General features: G+C 47.1%; 1 protein-coding gene across 1 annotated transcript in view; it reads right to left on the reverse strand.

Annotated features, from left to right (window-relative positions):
- The window catches only part of pcbp4 (poly(rC) binding protein 4), a 110,889-nt gene that overhangs the window by 39,156 nt on the left and 65,740 nt on the right, over window positions 1-5,993 (reverse strand).

Consider the following 5,993-nt stretch of genomic DNA (forward strand, 5'->3'; position numbering starts at 1 on the left):
AGAGTGTGGGTAGAGAGCTATTTAAGGAGCAGGAGGAAGGGTACGAGGAGAAAGAGGAGGACAGGAGGACAGGAGGAGAGCAGAGAAACATGGTGGTGCAACATTTGAGGAGAAGGTGAAGCTGTAGAGAAGGTGCAGTAATAACCACAGGGGGACGGACAGAGAGGAAAGGACGGGCGTCAGGGGAAAATTGAAGTGTGAGTCAGGGGGATGAAGATAAACAGAGACAATCTGAACTCTAGATTTGGCTGCACTGCTCCACAAGCAGGCTGGTTCTTTCTGTACTGTGGCTGTCACCATCCTGTGCACCAAAACCAACAGGACCCTCTTCTTCTGCATAAACACTTAACTTGTCCCCGGATAAAACCAAAGAGCTGACGAAGCACCGCTCACATTTTTGATTGCAAAGTAAACGTGCCCAGAAAATACCTCCCCAAACAGTGTGAACACCTTTTCTAAGAGAAAGAACTGTAACTGAAGTCTCTCTGTGCACTGAGAAGACCTGGTGCACAGCTGCAGACGCTGGCTGCTCATCCATCCAGTTTGCACATGCCTAGCAATTAGTGAGCTGAACCTGATCCATGTGTCATGTGACCGGTAACTGACCACTGGCCTCTGAGTCAACACACACCTGTTAGAGATAATGAAAATTATCAAATGTATAGTTGTGTGTATAAACTACTTCCCTGGTGTGAGCTGCGACTCTGGACACGTCTGAGTTGTATTTACATTTGGATTTCTTTCAGAAAAACATCTCAGTGAATAAATCAAAAGGAGTTTGGTTTTAAAGAACGTACTGATCACATGTGTGGTCAGTGCACGGAGCAGTAAATACTACACTTCTGTAGCATCAGTCTTATTTGAGCAATACGCACGTAGAATTTAAATGTTTGCATCTGTCAGTGTTTTTCACTACTGTGAAAAAGTGAGAGAGAAAGGAAGAAAAGGAACAAAGTCTCTTAGGCTCAGATGTACTTTTCAACCTCAAGGCTCGGATCCCTTTCTGAGTAGTGGGGATGGTGAGGTCGGTGTGTGCATGTGTGTGTGTGTGTGAGCCGCTGTCTTGCAGCAATCAGCCTTGTCTGTTTCACTTACAGCTGATCTCTCAATCACTAAACACACTCAGAGAGAGAAACTGATGGATGGACAGAGTCCACCAGATGGACGAGTACAGAGAGGCAGAGGAGCAAGCAAGTCATTTATCAAATGAACAAGTAACTTGCACAGAAACTGTCCCTGACATCAAGAGGTGTGTGTGTGAGTGTGAGTGTGTGCCCTACACACACACACAAGCAGCCCTGAAGTAGTGCTGGCCATCTTAATTGCAGCTGTGGATGTCTGCTTGCCTTGAATAACGTCTGCCTGTTGGTGTGTGCAGCTGTTGTCTATGTGCACAGCATGTATGGACTGTGTGCAGGTAAAGAAACAGTAGCTCAGGTGCTTTAAAGAAGGAGAGAACAGAAACCTGGTGAAACGCTGGCGTTTCCTGTGAAGCCCACATTTGTGGTTGCATGTGAAACCACTGGGTGGACTGTCATGAAATTTGTCACATATTCATGTGTGAGATGTACAAACACACAGAGCCGCTGTACCAGTCAAACTCCTCGTGTGTCCAACAAAGACCTGCTGACAGCAAGACAAACTCCTTTATTTGTTGTAACATGAAGAACTCAAAATGAAGACTGCTCAACAAGATCAGGGCCCAGGATGTGGGACACCAAACTTGCCTTCAGGCTAAGAAATGAGCATCCAGTTTGCTTTTCCAGCACACGTGTGGTCAGTGTAGGACACAAAGTCCACACAGTCTCAAACCGTTGACTGCACGAGGACATCTGCTCAGGGCCCCAGCAGACCTCGGCAGGCGACAAATGCTACAGCAAGCAGACCATCATGTCCACACTGATGTGGAAACCTTAAGCTTGGCTAGTGTGTCTCTCATGTCCCCAGATTTTATGGAAATGCAATACTAAACCACAGGAGTGTGAAACGATTTGGATCATCACTTCAGATATGATGACAAATATGTACATCTGCTGCACCAGGGCCCAGCATGCCCAGCTCCTCGACCTTAGTCTGTGCCCAGCTCCTCGACCTTGGTCTGTGCCCAGCTCCTCGACCTTGGTCTGTGCCCAACTCCAATTCCTATCCCTGCAGGTGGTGGGCCCACAGGGTGGCAGCTCTCTTTTGGGCTTTAGCTAACCATGACTCAAAGCCTGGCCACCAGATACTTGCCGGCCAGTCCCCCTCCCAGCTCTGGCTCCATGAAGGGACCCTGGTTTCCCTAATGTGGGCGAGGTGACAAGGCTCTGAACAGGTAAACTCACTGGAGTCACTCTTTGTTAAGCCCCTGCCCTGGGGCACCCCACCAGGGGCTATTAATCCCAGTGACACAGCTCTCAGGATCACACACAATCCCCCCCACCATGTTAAGGTGGTAACTCAATGTGTGAATTTTGTCTTAGCAGCCAGAGACAGCCTCTGTGGTGTATGTGTGAGGTCTGTGGTAGCAGCAGGTGGATCTAGGGAAAATCGCATCCAGCACCAGGACTGTCAGCACAGGTGCCTCCAGGGAAAGTGTGCTCTCCCTGCTGCTGTTCTGCCTCTACACCAACGACTGCACCTCAGGGGACCCCCTCTGTTGAGATGACACAACAGTTACCAGTCTCATGCGAGACGGTGACGAGTCGGCCTACAGATGAGAGGTTGAACAGCTGGTCCTGTGGTCGCAACAAGCTGGAGCTGAGCACGCTCAGTGGACGTCAGAAGAAACAGGGGAAGACAAATTCCTTGTGTTTAAACATACTTGGCCAATGAATGTCATTCTGATTCTGAGGATGAGCCTAAAGATAAGAACACCCTCCATTTCCAACACCTGGCTTTGACAGAAAAAGGGAGAAGAGGAAACACCCATCCTGGAGGAGAGCGTCCTCATCACTGAAGCCTTTTCTCTCAGAAGTGAAACACACTTCAACCCACTTCAGTGTACCTTGTCGATCGGTCTCACTCTCTCCTGTCAGAATCATTTAGCAGTTGTCAGACTTTCTGCTTTTAGCTCATGTGAGCCAGCTGAGATTTTCTCCCTGGTTCTTTTCTGCAGTGAAACACAAACTTGTTTTCGCTCATCATGAATTAATTTCCTCCGTGGCAGTGAGACATGTTCCTGGAGCCTTCACAACCTCCTGCAGGTCGACCTGGACTGAGAGACTGAAAGTGCTCGCTAGCCCGGCAGCATGAAGCCCACAGACAACATCACACTGCTGCTACCTCCACTCAAAAACAAGATCTGTTTCTGAACTCAGTCTCCAGTTTTTCAAACTTCATTCCAGAAAAGAAGAGTCTTCCATTTGGGCCTGAACAACACACCTGGCAGCTGCTTGTCATTGCTCATGTGCGACTGTGTGTGTTTATCCGTGAGACTCGCCCTCTGCTGCCCTCCTGTAATCGTCTCCTCTCATTGTGAGAATAGAACAAATATGCTCTGTGTGAGTGTGTGAGAGCCACTGGTAATAAAGCCGTGATGGAATAATTCTCTCCCACTCTCACCGTTTATTATCTCAATAAAAATGCATTAGCTGGCGTCTCGCTCTCCTCAGTCTGTCTCACCCACCGCTTCTTGTCTTCCACTCCTCCACTTTCATCCTTCCCTTTTCCCACCCTTCCTCCCCCCACATCACTCTCTCTCTCTCATTTTTCCCTCGTCATTATCCAGCCCTCCACCACTCCCACTCTCCTCACCACTCATTCATTCATCGTTTCCTCCCTTTATCCTTTTATCAGTCTCATTATCATTCGCTCATCGATACGTCCTCCTCCTGCTGCCCATCTCACTGTCTCGCAGTCACTCCATCCATCACCTCCCATATCCCCCCATCCTTCTTCTGATCCTCCTACTTCCTTTCCAACACTCCTTCCCTTTCTCCTCCTGCTCTATCAATTTTTGAAGCGGTGCCTTGTGCGAGACACGTTGCCTGCTAAGAAACCAAATCAAGTTGAAGTTAATGAGGACAGACACAATAACAGCAACATCTGTGTGATTACTAAATCATGCTGCAACAAATTCTACTGCTGTGAAAATCAGAGCGTAAAAGAATCTCTGCTGAGACTGTGTCAAAGTGCATTGAATCTATTGTGCAACTACATGCAAGACGCAGTTGCCTTCATTAGCTTGTTGTGGTTGGATGGTTAACGTTTTAGGAAGGGAGTCTTGTTTGTGGTAGATTTTATTTATCAAGCTTTGGACAACATGCAGAATTCGATATACTGTATTTAATGTTATATATAAAAAATTACTTTATGTTCGTATCTCTGTCTCTTCAGCAAATGCAAAGCTACAGCTGCTAACTTAGCTTGGCGCAAATAGTGGAAACAGTTCTGTCCAAAGGTAACAAGCTCCACCTACCAGCGCCCCTATGCTCAACACATCATATTTTGTTTACTGATGTAAAGTTTATATTTTTCTGTTATTCAGAGGTGCAAAAATGTAGGGTAGCTTTTACAAACTTTAATTTTTATATGCTCCATATTGTCTGCAAAGACTAAAGCTGAACTGAGCCCAAGGCCCAAAGAGCTGATTGCTCTGGATGGAGACAGCTTCTGAACCGATTCTGCTAGACATGTACTCGCTTCCCAGTCTCAGTACTCCAAGTCTGCCCCGTCTCTTCCTCCTCCATCTTCCTGTCTCCCCCCCCATAATGAGCGAGACATGCAGCAGCATGGTGCCTCACAGCGCAGGGCGGTTGTCTTCATTACTCTTCATTTGGACTGGAGGAAGGATGGACAGCCATGTCATTCAACTAGATTACTCTGCTCTGTTCCGCTTTATTAGGTAGTCAGGGTGTGTGTGTGCATGTGTGTGGAGGGGGCACTATGTGTGTTAGTGAGTGGGTTTGCATGTATGTATGCGTATGTTTGTGTAGAGATGTTATGAAGAGCTACAACCTGATATCGATGCTTTTATTGACTCAGTGAAAAGGGGCGTCTTGCGTGTCCTGTCCTCTCCTTGTGTGAGTGTGTGCAAGTGCAAGTCAATTGTGTCCATGTGATGGTTCTGCACCAAGAGCATCTTCACAAATGTGGCACTGTGCGAAAAGCCTTGAAACATATGCAGGTCATTAGTGAAAGTGAACAACGGTGTGTGTGTTTGATGAGTTTGCATAGTGGGGTGGGGTAGCAGGTTGGGGAATAAAGAAGAGCAACGCACATCCAGTGGCCTTCAAAGGCAAAGACGTGTTTAAATATTCACGTCTCCTGCTCTGTGAGTTGTGCTATCAGACAGAAGCTCAGCCAAAGACAACATCTCTGCTTCTCCTCATCATCCACCTCCTCTGGCTGCTCCCTCTCCCTCCAGCTTCCTGTGGAGGCGGGAGCGGGGCGATCAGTTTGAGTTTTAGTTAGGTGTTTATTTTATGTTTTCTGGCAGAGTTTGGTTTTAGTAGCGTTTTACTGAATGTACTTTCACCTGTTAGTGTTAGTAGTTTAACTCTGTCCTGTGAGATGCGGAACCTTTGACAGACAGCTGTTTCCTGCAGCAAACCGTACTCATTTCCTGTTTTCTGTATTTGCACTGCGTTGTGCTTGCTTCCAGATTGTTTAGGAATTAAACTCACTATTTTCTAGGTTCATCTGAATTTTTGAGTGACAACATACGCTTGCACCACTTAAAGCACTTGTTTTGCAGAAGTTCTTGCTAACTACCAAATTTAACTTGCTACTTTAGGTCGGCTAGTTTAGAAGCTAGCTAAGCTAGTAGCTTAATCGAGAGCAATGGCTTCCCCCTCTTCCTCTCCTCCTTTCTCTTGCTCGGAGTGTCGCATGTTCAGTTATTCCTCTGCCTCCTTTAGCGATAATGGTACTTGTAATAAATGTCAGATGCTAGCAGCATTGGAGACGAGGCTCACAGACTTAGAAGCGCGGCTCCACACCATGGAGAATAGGCCAGCTAGCTATGCCCACGTAGCCGGTGTGGAGCCTCCTAGACGTAGCTTAGCCCAAGA

The sequence above is a fragment of the Monopterus albus genome, unplaced genomic scaffold (assembly GCF_001952655.1).
Source record: "Monopterus albus unplaced genomic scaffold, M_albus_1.0 scaffold121.1, whole genome shotgun sequence".
NCBI classification, from domain to species: Eukaryota; Metazoa; Chordata; class Actinopteri; order Synbranchiformes; family Synbranchidae; genus Monopterus; species Monopterus albus.